The sequence below is a fragment of the Melospiza georgiana genome, chromosome 3 (genome assembly GCF_028018845.1).
Source record: "Melospiza georgiana isolate bMelGeo1 chromosome 3, bMelGeo1.pri, whole genome shotgun sequence".
Lineage (NCBI taxonomy): Eukaryota > Metazoa > Chordata > Aves > Passeriformes > Passerellidae > Melospiza > Melospiza georgiana.
In genome coordinates, this window is record NC_080432.1 from 12,125,858 (window position 1) to 12,138,299 (window position 12,442).

The 12,442-nt window shown below is 41.2% G+C and overlaps 1 protein-coding gene across 3 annotated transcripts in view; it reads right to left on the reverse strand.

Moving 5' to 3' along the window:
* PLCB1 (phospholipase C beta 1) overlaps positions 1-12,442 on the reverse strand; it is a 281,025-nt gene that overhangs the window by 121,348 nt on the left and 147,235 nt on the right. The gene's annotated exons all lie outside the window — the stretch shown is intronic.

The following is a 12,442-nucleotide window of genomic DNA, read 5'->3' on the forward strand; positions in this document are numbered from 1 at the left end:
GGCACCACGGACCCATGTCCCCAAATGCCACCTCCACACTGTAAAAGCCCTCCAGGGATGGTGACTCAACCCCTTCATGGGCACCTTGTTCCAGCCTCACAGAGGAGCCACCACCTAACATTTCTGTGAAGGAAAGCAGAATTCAAGGATTTTCATCAGCTATTAATAGCCTGAACCTCAGCTGTACTGCAACATAAATGTGAGTGAAAACCTCAGGTTATTTGGTGACTCTGCTCATTTCTGTCAGGCTGCTCCATTTCCAAGAAATGCACTCAGTGTGTTTGAAATGAAGAAAACGGGTCCCTGGCCTCGTGGTGAAGTTTATGGAGACAGATGAAAAGCTGCCCTGCATGACTGGATTCACCCTTTGGAAAGGGCCTGTACAATGTGAAAGCTCAGCTTTCCTAGAAGGCAACACTGCTCAGTCTCCTACAAAAACTAAAAAATGGCTAGCAAGAGAGTCCCTGTGGGACGGCAGATGCTGGGCAGAGATCAAGTTATTTCAAAACTGCCACAATAAATGCTCTGCACTTTGAATTTCACTCTCCCAGGAATCTTCTCCCCACACTGCCTGCATATGTTCCATTTGTGGTATTCTTAATATTTCATAACTTTTGGAATAAGTATCTACATTTCCACCAACTGATAGCAATTAAATTTAATATAACAAGGTTAAGATGATAAAAAAGGGCCATTTTTCTGCATCTTGCAGGAAATCCTGTACCAACAAGACATCAATCTACAGGGCATCTCCTGATTGGTATCATACCTTCTTGGAGGCAATGGAGCTGTGTGTGTGTTCACCAAACACTTCACCAGATTTAGGAAAACACTTTTGGAGCATGAGGTAGAAACTGAAAAGAAAGGCTGTCTATCATAAGTGCTGAGCCTCTTAAATACTGGGTATGATGCCAAGAGTTACAGGAGAACAGACAGAATGATCCTATTTAAGGGCTCTGTAGATGGGGAATATCATTGTGCTCCCAGACAAAGATGGTTTCGTGGGTAAACAAGTTAATCACAGCCTTTCACAGGAGAGAAACACAGGAGGGGGATACAGAAATAGCAGTTGTGTTTCAGAGATTTCAGAGGATTCAAAGCAGAAAGACAAAGAAATGGTATCATTTAGATGTGGCAGAAGGGCTAGAGAAATGCCCTGCAGTTGCTCAGTCAGTCATGGTCCATTACTGGATGGGTTCCTTTCTCTTTTATTTACAGGCTGGATGTTTCAAAGCTTTGTTTTATGTCTCTGGGAGATGAGAATCCATATCCTTTCCATTCCAGCCCCAAATCAGACAGATAAATGCCTGTGCTCAAGGGCCTGTCTGGGAGCAGCATCATTCTTCCTGGGCTCAGACAGAGGGGGATTGCGTCTGTGCTTTCCTGCTTCCCCAGCACTGCCCCTGCTCCCTCCCTTTGCCTGAGCCTCCTGCTCACAACTCTGCTCTGGACCATGGACTGCCCTGGGAGCAACACAAGGAGAGGGCAGAACCTCCCTCTTCTGTATTTACACCTGGCCAAGGATGTCTCAGGGGTGAATCACACTCCGGTATGACCAAGACATGCATCAGCCACAGAGTAAAGAAACAAACATATTTGCAATGAGATGTTTTCTCCAAGGAAATTCATCCAAAGCAAAGTTATCTGGCACTGGCTCAGTTTTCAGAAGTGCAAATAAGTGGTACATCAAGCAATGTGAGTGTGAATTTGGTTTTCCAAATCCAAGGGATTTTTTGCCAGGTTTTCCAAGCAAGCAGTTAGAGCATTGTCTTTGGGCTGCTGTGTTTGAATGGCTGAAATGTGAATTTCTCTGCTCTGTTCAAGGCTTGGCTAGCAAGGTTGGAAGCACAGAGTCCATTACAGCAGTGCCCTGTCCAGCACCACCCAGCAGCTGTCAATAAAGGGAATACACCACAATTCCTGGGCTGTCTCAGTGAAACATGCTGTAGGCCCCACAGACCCCAAAGACATATTCTAATAGCTGGTTTTTAGTATTGCTTTAAACATTTTCTATTTTTAATTTCAGTGCAAGAGAATAATTTTGATGCTAACATGACTCAGAGCCAGGCTGACCTCTGCCATGGGTGCATTTGCCCTTCAGGGGTGACAGATGCACTTGTCAGCGACAACCTCACCCTTAGCTGATGATCTAGGCCATAAATAGTGCTTGGATCTAAGGTTCTCACACACCAAACCCCACTGCCAGCTCCCACATTCATTCCTCACTCCTTAGCTCCCTTGTTACCCCCTTTGCTGCAAACACTGCTGAAGAGATGAGCAAAATCTCCTTTACCAACATCTTGAAGGCTCTCAGTGCTCTATGAATCAAAGCCCTTCTGGAAATGTCAGCAGGTTTTCCCGTGGAGATGGCAGGAAAGCACATGGGGAAAAAATACCAAACCAAGCAGCAAGACCAAATTTCGCTTCTTTCATGGAAATGGGATTGATTTTGGTGGTTCCATTTTAGGGTAACACTGCCAAGCCTGCTGCTGGCTGGGGTTGTGGTTCATGCACTGGGCCACAAGTGGACAGATTGGTTTTGGGATAAGCTCTTTGCTAAACTGGGGCCTAATTAGCAATATGCTGAGCTCTTTGATGGACATTCAGAAGAATTACACCTATTTAATATTGATTACAGCAACTTTTGGAACACCTGAAGTTTGGGAATCCACCCATGGGATGGCCAATGAACAGCAGCCATTGGCAATACCCACATAACTCATGCAAGTTCCCTTTGCAGCTCAATATTTCAAGTCTTTGATGTTTCCTGTTGTTTCTTGCAGTCAAATGGGATCAGTTTGGTTTTCCCCTTCCACTGGAGTCTGGTAGGAGCTTCAGCTCAAGGACTGTAAGTACCTGAAGATTGCTCCAGAAATAGGTCAGGAAAATCAGTGTTTGGATGGGTCAGTGCTGCTTAAATTCCCAGGGGGAGATGGAATTTGTGAGCAGGCAAATGTGGAGGAGGTGATAAGGATGGTGTTGGCAGCACAAAGAGCTTTAGAATCTATCAAAAGTCACATTAGTCATGTCAAATTTGGGGCTAGGGTTGGTCAGAGGATTGCCTGCTCATTGGAAAACGCTTTCCCTATTTGGTTCTGCTGTCTTGGGAAACTTATCAAAGAAAATATACCTTAAAACAATGGGAAATAAAGAGAGAATAGTGAAAAAAATTAAACAGAAACATTAAAAAAAAAAAAGCTTATAGGGGTTCTACCATTTTCAGGAACAAATGCAAATTAATGACTTTTTGTTAGAAACCAGGGTCCTGTGGACAGATGGATAAAAATAGATTTCAATCAGGCTTCCCTAACTTTCTCCTGCTGTATTTCCTTTTCACTGGAAATCGTAAGAATAACACAAACTTAGAGAGGCACCTCAAGCCACATCACAATCCCTGCCTACCACTGTGACTGCTGTTATTAAAATGTAGGTCCTAACCCTGAAATCCCAATTAGTGTGTGCTCTGCACAGCACAGCAAATGCCATAACATCTTTTATTAGTATCACCAGCTCCTTAAACTGTTTTTTTTTTTTACTTCTGCAAACCTGCAGCACACCATCTGCCTGTGGAAACGTTGTGGTTATAAAAGGCTGCCACGAGGTTCTGTGGCACCCAAATGCTGGTTCCAACACTCCAGGGAGCAGCAGGGCAGCTGCAGTGGTGCCTCGGGTTTGGTTTTTATATTTTTCAGGTTCTGTTCTGCTTTAGTGTGTGGGTCTGGGCTCCATATTATATGATGGTGAGCTCTGTGCACAGAGCAGGGAGACAAAACAATTCCTGCTCCAGCTGGACACCAAGGACAAATGATCCAAATCTCAGCCCAGGAGCACAAACACCGTGGGCTGGAGAGAGAAAAACAAGGATGGGACTTGATAACCTAAAGCTGGAATTGGACAATTAGCTCCAATATGGAAATGGAGCAGAACTGATCACAGACCCCGTGAGCGTTCGTGCATTTTGGGGCCATTTTGGTTCATCTTGGGTGCAGCCCAAGGTGCATCAGTGGAGATCCTTTGAATAAATCCCTATTTTATTCTGTAACTCCATCCAGCCCCTGCTCTAGGCCAGCCTTCCCAGCAGCACCATCTCAGAGAGCAGCTTCTGATCCCTTTAAAAAGCAAAGGAAATGCTAAAGGTTTGATGGTTATAGATATCCAGACAATCACAACTTCTTGGGCTGCTGGGACAGGTGTGCAACTAAATATTGGGAATTTTTAGTTAAAACATTAATTTACAATGCAAAAACCTCTCAAAAGGATCTCACAGAGTTATAGGGTACTCCAGAATTCCTTGCACTGCAACTATCATGGTCTGCATTACTACCTGTAACTGTCACAATCCCAAATAATTGCATTTATGTCCTGACAACTTCAGGAGAGACTTGAAACAAAAATGGCACCAATTTTCACCTTTCAAACTGAGATTTCCAAGCACTCAAAAGTGCATTTATATTTTTCTAGCTCAATATGTATCCCAGAAGAAGGAATATAGGGGAGGAAAGAAGCTCCTACATATGCAAAGAGTTTTCCAGGAAACACTGGAGTTTGAGGCTTAAATTAAACAAAGTACCTTGCTAAATTAGGGCTTTCTATTGTGACTCAATTGAAGGCAGAACTCCCACAGATCTTCCACAAATAGAACAATGTCTTGTCTTCAAGAATTCCTTATCACAGAGTGTTTATCAACAAAAATGTATATATATAGATAGCATGGACATGTCATATATTTGACCCAGATTTCAAAATACCAGCTCTTAACACTTAAAGCACCAGGTGAGTTGCTGGTTCAGGGGCAGTAAAACAGGAAATAAAAAGTGAAAAAGTGACTCCTAAAATCACAGCACTTACCCTGTGGCTAGCTGAGGGTTGCCAAGCCCCAGCTGTGCTGAGTGACCCAATCCAGCTCCTCAGTGCCAGCTGCTCAGCACACAACACCAGCTAAAGGCAGGAAATGATTTCTAAGGCTCTCAAATCTCCTTTGTACCCCCTGTGGCAGCTGAAGCACATACACAGCTCTGCTCTGCCAGGATTTCAGGTCCATGATGACACCTAAGAGCTGCTCCTCATCTTTGTGTGGGACCCTCAGGAGCAAAATGTCCTTTTCAGCTGGCTGAAACTCACTGCTAACAATGCCCACACAGACCTCACATTCCCATTCTAGTTCCATTCCCTTTGTGCCACACATCACCAGGAGCTTCCCACTGAGGGCATGGACAGACTCATCCTGCAGAGAAATCTTCTTCTCTGCCCCCATTGCTGAGAGCAAAGTCAGAACTCTCAAGTTTATCCTCCAGCAATGCCTCTCAGTGATTAAGGAGAATGTCCAACATGGGAATCACGTGTGCAGAACTCACTGACAGCATTTTGTCTGTCTGTCTCATTGACAGCCATGTGAAATGAACAGACTGCAATTAATATATCAAAGATACTCAAAACAGTGCTCTCCAAACTCTCTTTGATGAAACACAACACACAGGAAGCTTGATAGCTAAATGGATTTATGTGTATCAAGTTATCCTTACCAAAATCATTGTCATTAAACCAGAAATCTATGTAGCCCAACAAACACTGCAGTATGGTTTCAATACAAATAATGTCTTCACACATTTCACAAAAGAGTATCAGATCAAGACAGAACCAAAATATTTGCAAATAAATTTCTCCCCCTTTCTAAGGTTTCAGAATGGATCCCAAATTTGGTGTGCTATCACCATAGCTACCTATGCACAGAAACAGAGCCAGGATTCTGTTTAAACACCCAAGTCACCCAGACATCATTTCTGTGCAAACCAAGTCAGTGTGCACAAAACAAGAGGAAGTTTCTTTGAAAAATAATCTCAATCATCTAAACTGGGCTCAATTTGACCATCTGCTCAGTTAATACAGTGGAATGTTTCTGACATATGACACAGCATGAGGTAAAAGGAGTCAGAAATGCTTTAGTCAGTCCCTAGGGAAGGAGATCCAAGGCATGCACGGATCTGGAACATGCAGCAATCCCAAATACCTCCAATGCAGCTAAAACCCCAGGGCTGTTCTTTCCACAGACATTATCAGGGAGGACAGGGTGCCATAAATCAAACACTCAAGGCTGATTAACCTTCCCCATGAAACACCTGCTCCAGAACAATGGCTGGTTTGCCTAAAACAGCGTGATCCAACTCCAGGCTTGAAGTAACAACATCAACACATCAAGTTTACCAGGACCAGGCTATGGAAAGAGTGAAAAAGATACTCTTTTTTCTGTGATGTACAGCTTTTGAGGAAGAGAGAGCACGTGCCAGCTTAATCCATATTTTTCTTTGGCAAAGGAATAAGAGGGAAGCCACTCTCTGCCTGTACAAAGGAACTCTGGAAAAGAGAGGACTGTGTCAATAGACATTTCCAATAGAATTCTAACTGTGAGCTCTGAAAATGCAGGATGAATTCATGCTGGCTTTCTATGACACCTACATTGCAAGACACAGGTTATTTAAAAACATCCAAGGTGATAAATCAGTATTTTTATAACACCTAGGGACATCCCCCCAGCAAACCTGGCAGTCCTATGCCAGACACCCCACCAGGAGGACAGAATCACCCTTTGGAAGCTCTCAGGTCTCTTTTCACCTCCATTTTCACTGACACCATCATTTCTGTACCAGATGTGCTGCAAAACCTTACTGGAGACAACACTACAAATTCACTGATGGCAAAATTCACTGAGGGTAATTCAGTTCTAGTTTTGGTGAAGATACTCCTGAGAGTACAAAATCAGATTGATTTCTGGGGAAAAGGGAGAAAGATGCCCACAGGCTACCTATGGCAAACACACTGAAACCAGGATTTTAGCTGAAATACAAAGTGAATTAATTGCACGTGCTGAGGAAAGCCAAGGGAGAAAAGCAGGGCCACCTCATCCCTCTTTTCCTGACCTTTCTCACAGTTCCAGTGATCCCAATCCAGCCTCCCTGGGTCTCTCATGACAGAACATGAAGCAAATATCCAGCCAGGATTTTATTTTCATTTTCCATCCGAACACTCATATTTCTCAAGATGTTTTTTTTCTAGGCTCATGGTATTTGAGTTTTAGATTGTTTGCAAGACTGTGTGTTCTAACAAAAAACAAGTGACAGCATAAACCATCTAAGTAAAATCAGACCAAATGTGATGGTTTTCAGTGCTTTTGGATGTGGCTGTGATTAACATGAGAAAGCTTTACTTATCACAGTGTAAATCTTAATTGATATTGATGCCAACTCAATACCAAGCAGCTACAACCACTCACAACCTTCCTCTAGGTGTTCTCTAACTCATGAACATTTTTTACCGATTTTATCAGCTGCAGATGGCTCATTATTTTAAAGATGACCTTTAAAGACACACACTTCCCTTCCCTGCTTTTCCTTCCTCCAAATTCCACGAGTTTTTCTTAAATTTAATTTTAAAGGAAGAGATGAACAGACAGTGGAGAAAAGAAACTCATCTCATTTCCATGTCACTTTTATGAACTCGTTTTCTTTGGTCTGCATGAGACTATTGCAAAACCTATAAAAAGCCTTTAAATGAAATGATTTCTACAGCAACTTGCACAGCCCCTGAGGGCAGGAATAGCTGGAACAGCAGCTTCATTTTCACTTATCTATAAATCTCACATGCATTGTTCTCCCAAACTGGAATTGCTGTGTGCAGTTATTTTAATAGATTTACTTCAGAGGTTGAGCCACAATCGGCTCCTCATTTATCTGAATTTGTCAAAATCTGAGCAGGATGAGAGGCACTGTGGGCATCCCCACGCTGCTCTGGAGTGCTCCACCAGGGCTGCAGGACAACCTCCTGCACTTTAATGCATATTTTGGTTTTTGGCTGGTGGAAATGTGTCCATCCAGACGGTCTGAAACGCTGCCTGCACCAAGTACCCACCCCACACAGACAGGACAGATGAAACCAGAGAGCCAGGACTGAAAACATCTGACTAACGAGCTGCTCATTATTGCAACATTTCACACACGCTCAGCAGCAGAGGAAAAAAATAATAATCATTTAAAAAAATTTTAAAAACCCCAACAAACAAAAACAAACAAAAAGAACAAGAAAAGAGCCTGTGTGCCATGCCAGCAACATTTTGTTCACTCTTACCTGTCTCAGACACACATTTTGGTGTCATATTTTTTCAATCACAAAGTCACGAGGGATGCTTAATGCTAAAGGTTTCAATTTACCTGATTTTAATTATTGTAAACACTCACTGCTCCCATTACCTCAAAGTATTTAATTCTAGAGAACTCATTTGCAGCATAGGAAAGAAAAATAAACCATTTCAATGATGATGCAACAGAAGTGGAAATTGTTTCCTTCTTGGGCTGTAGCAAACAGCCTGTGAGCTCAGCACAGGCTCTTAATGGCACATGTGATTAATTATTGATGGCTAATGATGAGTTGTGCTGCACTGTCCTGTGTCACAAAGCCTTCCCTGAACCTCAGAGCAGAAGCAGAAATACATGCAGACATTTGACACCGACAAACTGATGCCAAATTAGCCCACACAGTTGAACTAATTCCCTGTGGATCTCGATGGAGCTGCCCTGGCTCCTGGTGACAACCCAGCTCGGTGGGAATTGGAGCCAGGACAGCACAAAGCCAAGGGACTTGACTCTGAAAATCCATAAAACCAGCTAAAAACCACATGGCAAAATCATATGGCAGATGCCAATGCCTCAAATGGCAAAGTTAATAGAGAAAAAGTTATGCATAATAAAAATCAAATTAAGACTCCTTTTTACAACTTGCTCAGTTTCTATTTACTCCAGAGAGCAGGATTTCCTCTAAGTACATTTTAACTTTTAAAATAAGTGTCTAGCAGACAAAAACCAAGTAGAAATAGGCTCCTAGTTTACAAGACAACATGACTACTGAAGGAAAAAAAAAAGGAAGTAAAATCTACAAGGAGCATGAGTAAGAAGCACAAATATGTTTTGCTGGCTGAGGAGGGAGAGACAGCAGTGAATAAATGCAGCCACTGGATTTGGGTGGTGTTGTGCCAGATGAATTTCAGTTCCTGTGCAAGCACAGGAACCATGCTCAGTCTCTGCTAGGAAAGGACATCAAGTACTGATGTCCCTGGCCAGCAGCTGCACAGAGCAATTCTTCAGGGGATGCCAGGGACATTACTTAAGGCATTGGTTTTGTACTCCACGGTTTTGAGAGCTAATTGGGGAAGGGAATATACAAAGGGTGGCTGGATCAATTTTAAATCAAGCCTGAAGAACACAACACATCACTTGGAGAGCAGTGCTGGAGAAAATCCTGAGTGTCACAAATCACAGATTTGTGAGCAGCCAAACAATGTGAGAATACCAAGACATGGAAGAGGGAAAATCAGTGCAGGCAGAAAGTGGTGGAAATGGTCCCAAAAAATCCAGATGCAAACTTTTGAGTGAGCAGTTTTGGGCATCTGAATCATTCACATAAGTTCTAGAACCAAAATTCAGTCATAAATGCACATTGCTGCCTGTACATCTGGATTGGGACAGCTGCACCAAACTTGGTCCTTCAAACTGCTCCAGTTCCATCAGCTTTCCTCATGGTTCACAGGGAAAGGCACAGGGACAGCAGCTGCTGCTTTTAAAAAGCAGACAGCTCTCACTGAACCCCTCTGCATCCCTGATAGCCATGGCTGGCTCTTTTCCACAGCAGAAATCATTAAACTTTGGGAAAGCACAAGCAAACAAAGAATATTTTTCATCCCAGAACCTCCCGTGATTCCTGACTAGGTACCAACACCAGGTGATGCACAGAAACCAAGAGATAACAATGGCAATTGTGCCCTAATGCACAAACCCAACACCTCAATTCCAAGAGGTTCACCTGCATTTACAGAAGTTGAGAAAAGGTAAAAAGCTGGCAGAGGAAGTTTAACCATGATTAATTGTTTTTAAAGCTCCTCACACAAATCATGGCAGCTTGCAAAGAATTCAATTTCTTACATTCAGAGGGTGGATCAGCACTTCTCTTCCTAATTTCCCTTGCTAAGTGCCAGACAGACTCCCAGTTATCCAAGAATTTAATGAATTAAATCCAGCCATTTAAGGCTGTTTCATCTAGATAAGAAGCTTCCCAACGTGAAGGATAAAACAGCCTTAAAGGCAATGGAAAACAAACCCCACTTTGATGTGCATAAACTACCCAAGCAGTTAATTTTCAATGATGAAAATAAAATTTTAGCTGGGGGATGTCAAGTAAACAGGCTTGGCAGGAGAAAGGAGTCCAGAAAAGAGAAGAGAAGAGGAGGCTGGAAAATTCCTGCACAAACTCCAGGCCACACTTTGTGCTCCCCCTTTGCTGAACTTCCCCAGGATCCCCAGTGGAGCACTTGACTGAGCAAAACTATGAACTCCAGGCTTTGACCAAAATACTTCTGAAAGGTTACAAAGTCCAGTGCTTTCTGAAAAGGGAATTAAAAATATTTTGTGCACATAAGATTGTGGCACTGAGGGTACGCTTCCTCCATTTGGATCCCTTCCAATACATCCTTGGGAAAACAAATAGTTATAATGGATGCAATTTGGAAAGGGATATTCTGCAAATATGGGAATATTCTAAATGTCACTTCCCCAAAACAACAATATGACACTGGGTTTTAATAAAGATGCATTAATTCCTTGCTGTTCTGAGTTCCTTTTTCCCCTCATCCTTTAACAGGCAATAAGGAGACAAAACCTGGACATCTCTTGTGATGAGAGGTGAAAAATCCAGAATTTCAGTGTCTTCATTTCCCCCCTCTGTAAACTGAGCTTTTGTCTCTTTTGCTTCTCTAGAATCTACTGAGTTTAATTTTTCTTACATTCTCATCAATCACTCTTGCCTCACTGAGAGTGTTAACACAGCAGAAGTCTTTTTCCCCCCTTTGGATGATTTTCATGAAGAATAAATGTATCTTCATCCTTCCACTTCTGAATGAGCTCTGAGGTGATGAAGCACAAACCCTCACTGCATTCACACGAGCAGAGTTCAGACCTTCCCTTCCCTCCCCTGCCTGATTGTGTCCCTGGGATGCTGCTTTGAGGAGCCCATGATATTGTCTGAAAAATCCCTTCGCCAGGATTTTTCTCCTGAGAAGCTTCAGAGGAAAAGAAAACCAACAATTATCTGCTGCTGTGGAATGCAACAGGTGCATCTTTGACTGTCCATGTTGGTTGTTTTTTTATTAATGGCCAATCACAGTCCAGCTGGCTCGGACTCTCTGAGAGTCACAGCTTTTGTTATCATTCCTTTCTATTTCTTGGAAGCCTTCTGGTTAAATCCTGTCTTCTATTCTTTTAGTAAGTTTTAATATATCAAATTAAATAATAATATATAATATATAATATATAATATATAATATATAATATATAATATATAATATATAATATATAATATATAATATATAATAATATGTGTTATTATATTAAATGATATGACATATTATAAATTGATATGATATTACATAATATTATGATATAATATAATATAATATAATATAATATAATATAATATAATATAATATAATAAATATATTTGGAGAACATCCCCAGACTGTGGGATGGGACCATTCCAGCCTGGCCTGCCAGTGACCCCAACCCTGCCAGCTCACCCATAAACCAAACAAACCCCTGCAGATAAAACCTGGTGAGTAATGGGTCAGTGCTATAAATAGGGAGATCAATAGTGCCTGGAGTCAGCCTGAATGCTGCAATTAATGATTTCCCAAAATAGCAGCAGGCCAGGGCCACATGGTACAGCTGGCACCTACCTGGGACTACAGAGCATGAGCAACACGGGGTCAAAACCCTCTAAGCACCTTCTCTTCCTCTTTCCCATATTTTCCATACCATTTAGACACTTAAACAGGCTAGGATTTGCTTTATATGCTCAGTGGGTTTATTTGAAAAAGATTATACATATATATATGTGTGTGTATATGTATATATGTATGTATGTATATATATGTGTGTATATATATTCTTTTATATATTTAATATATATTTATATATATTTATATATATAAATATAATCTTTTATTTACATATATAATAATCTTATATATATGAAAAAGATTATTCTTTTATATATATAAAATAATAATCACATATATAGTGTATATATATAAAATGTGTATATATAAAAATACAGTGTATATATGTAAATATCTATGTAAATATAGTGTATATATATAAAAATATATATAAAGGATAATAAAAATTATCCTTTCAGAATAATCTACATTTTATATACATACACTATAACAAATATACTTCTTTAATATTTCTGTGAGATAATTTATATTGGCACCACCGTATGGTTTTAATTCTATACATGGTGGTGCTTGTGGCATTTGCCCCTTTCTGTGCAAGCACAACTAACAACAGGGAGTAAATTCTCAGCAAATTCTTTGAATGTCTCTTTGATTTTGGTTTTGATCCCA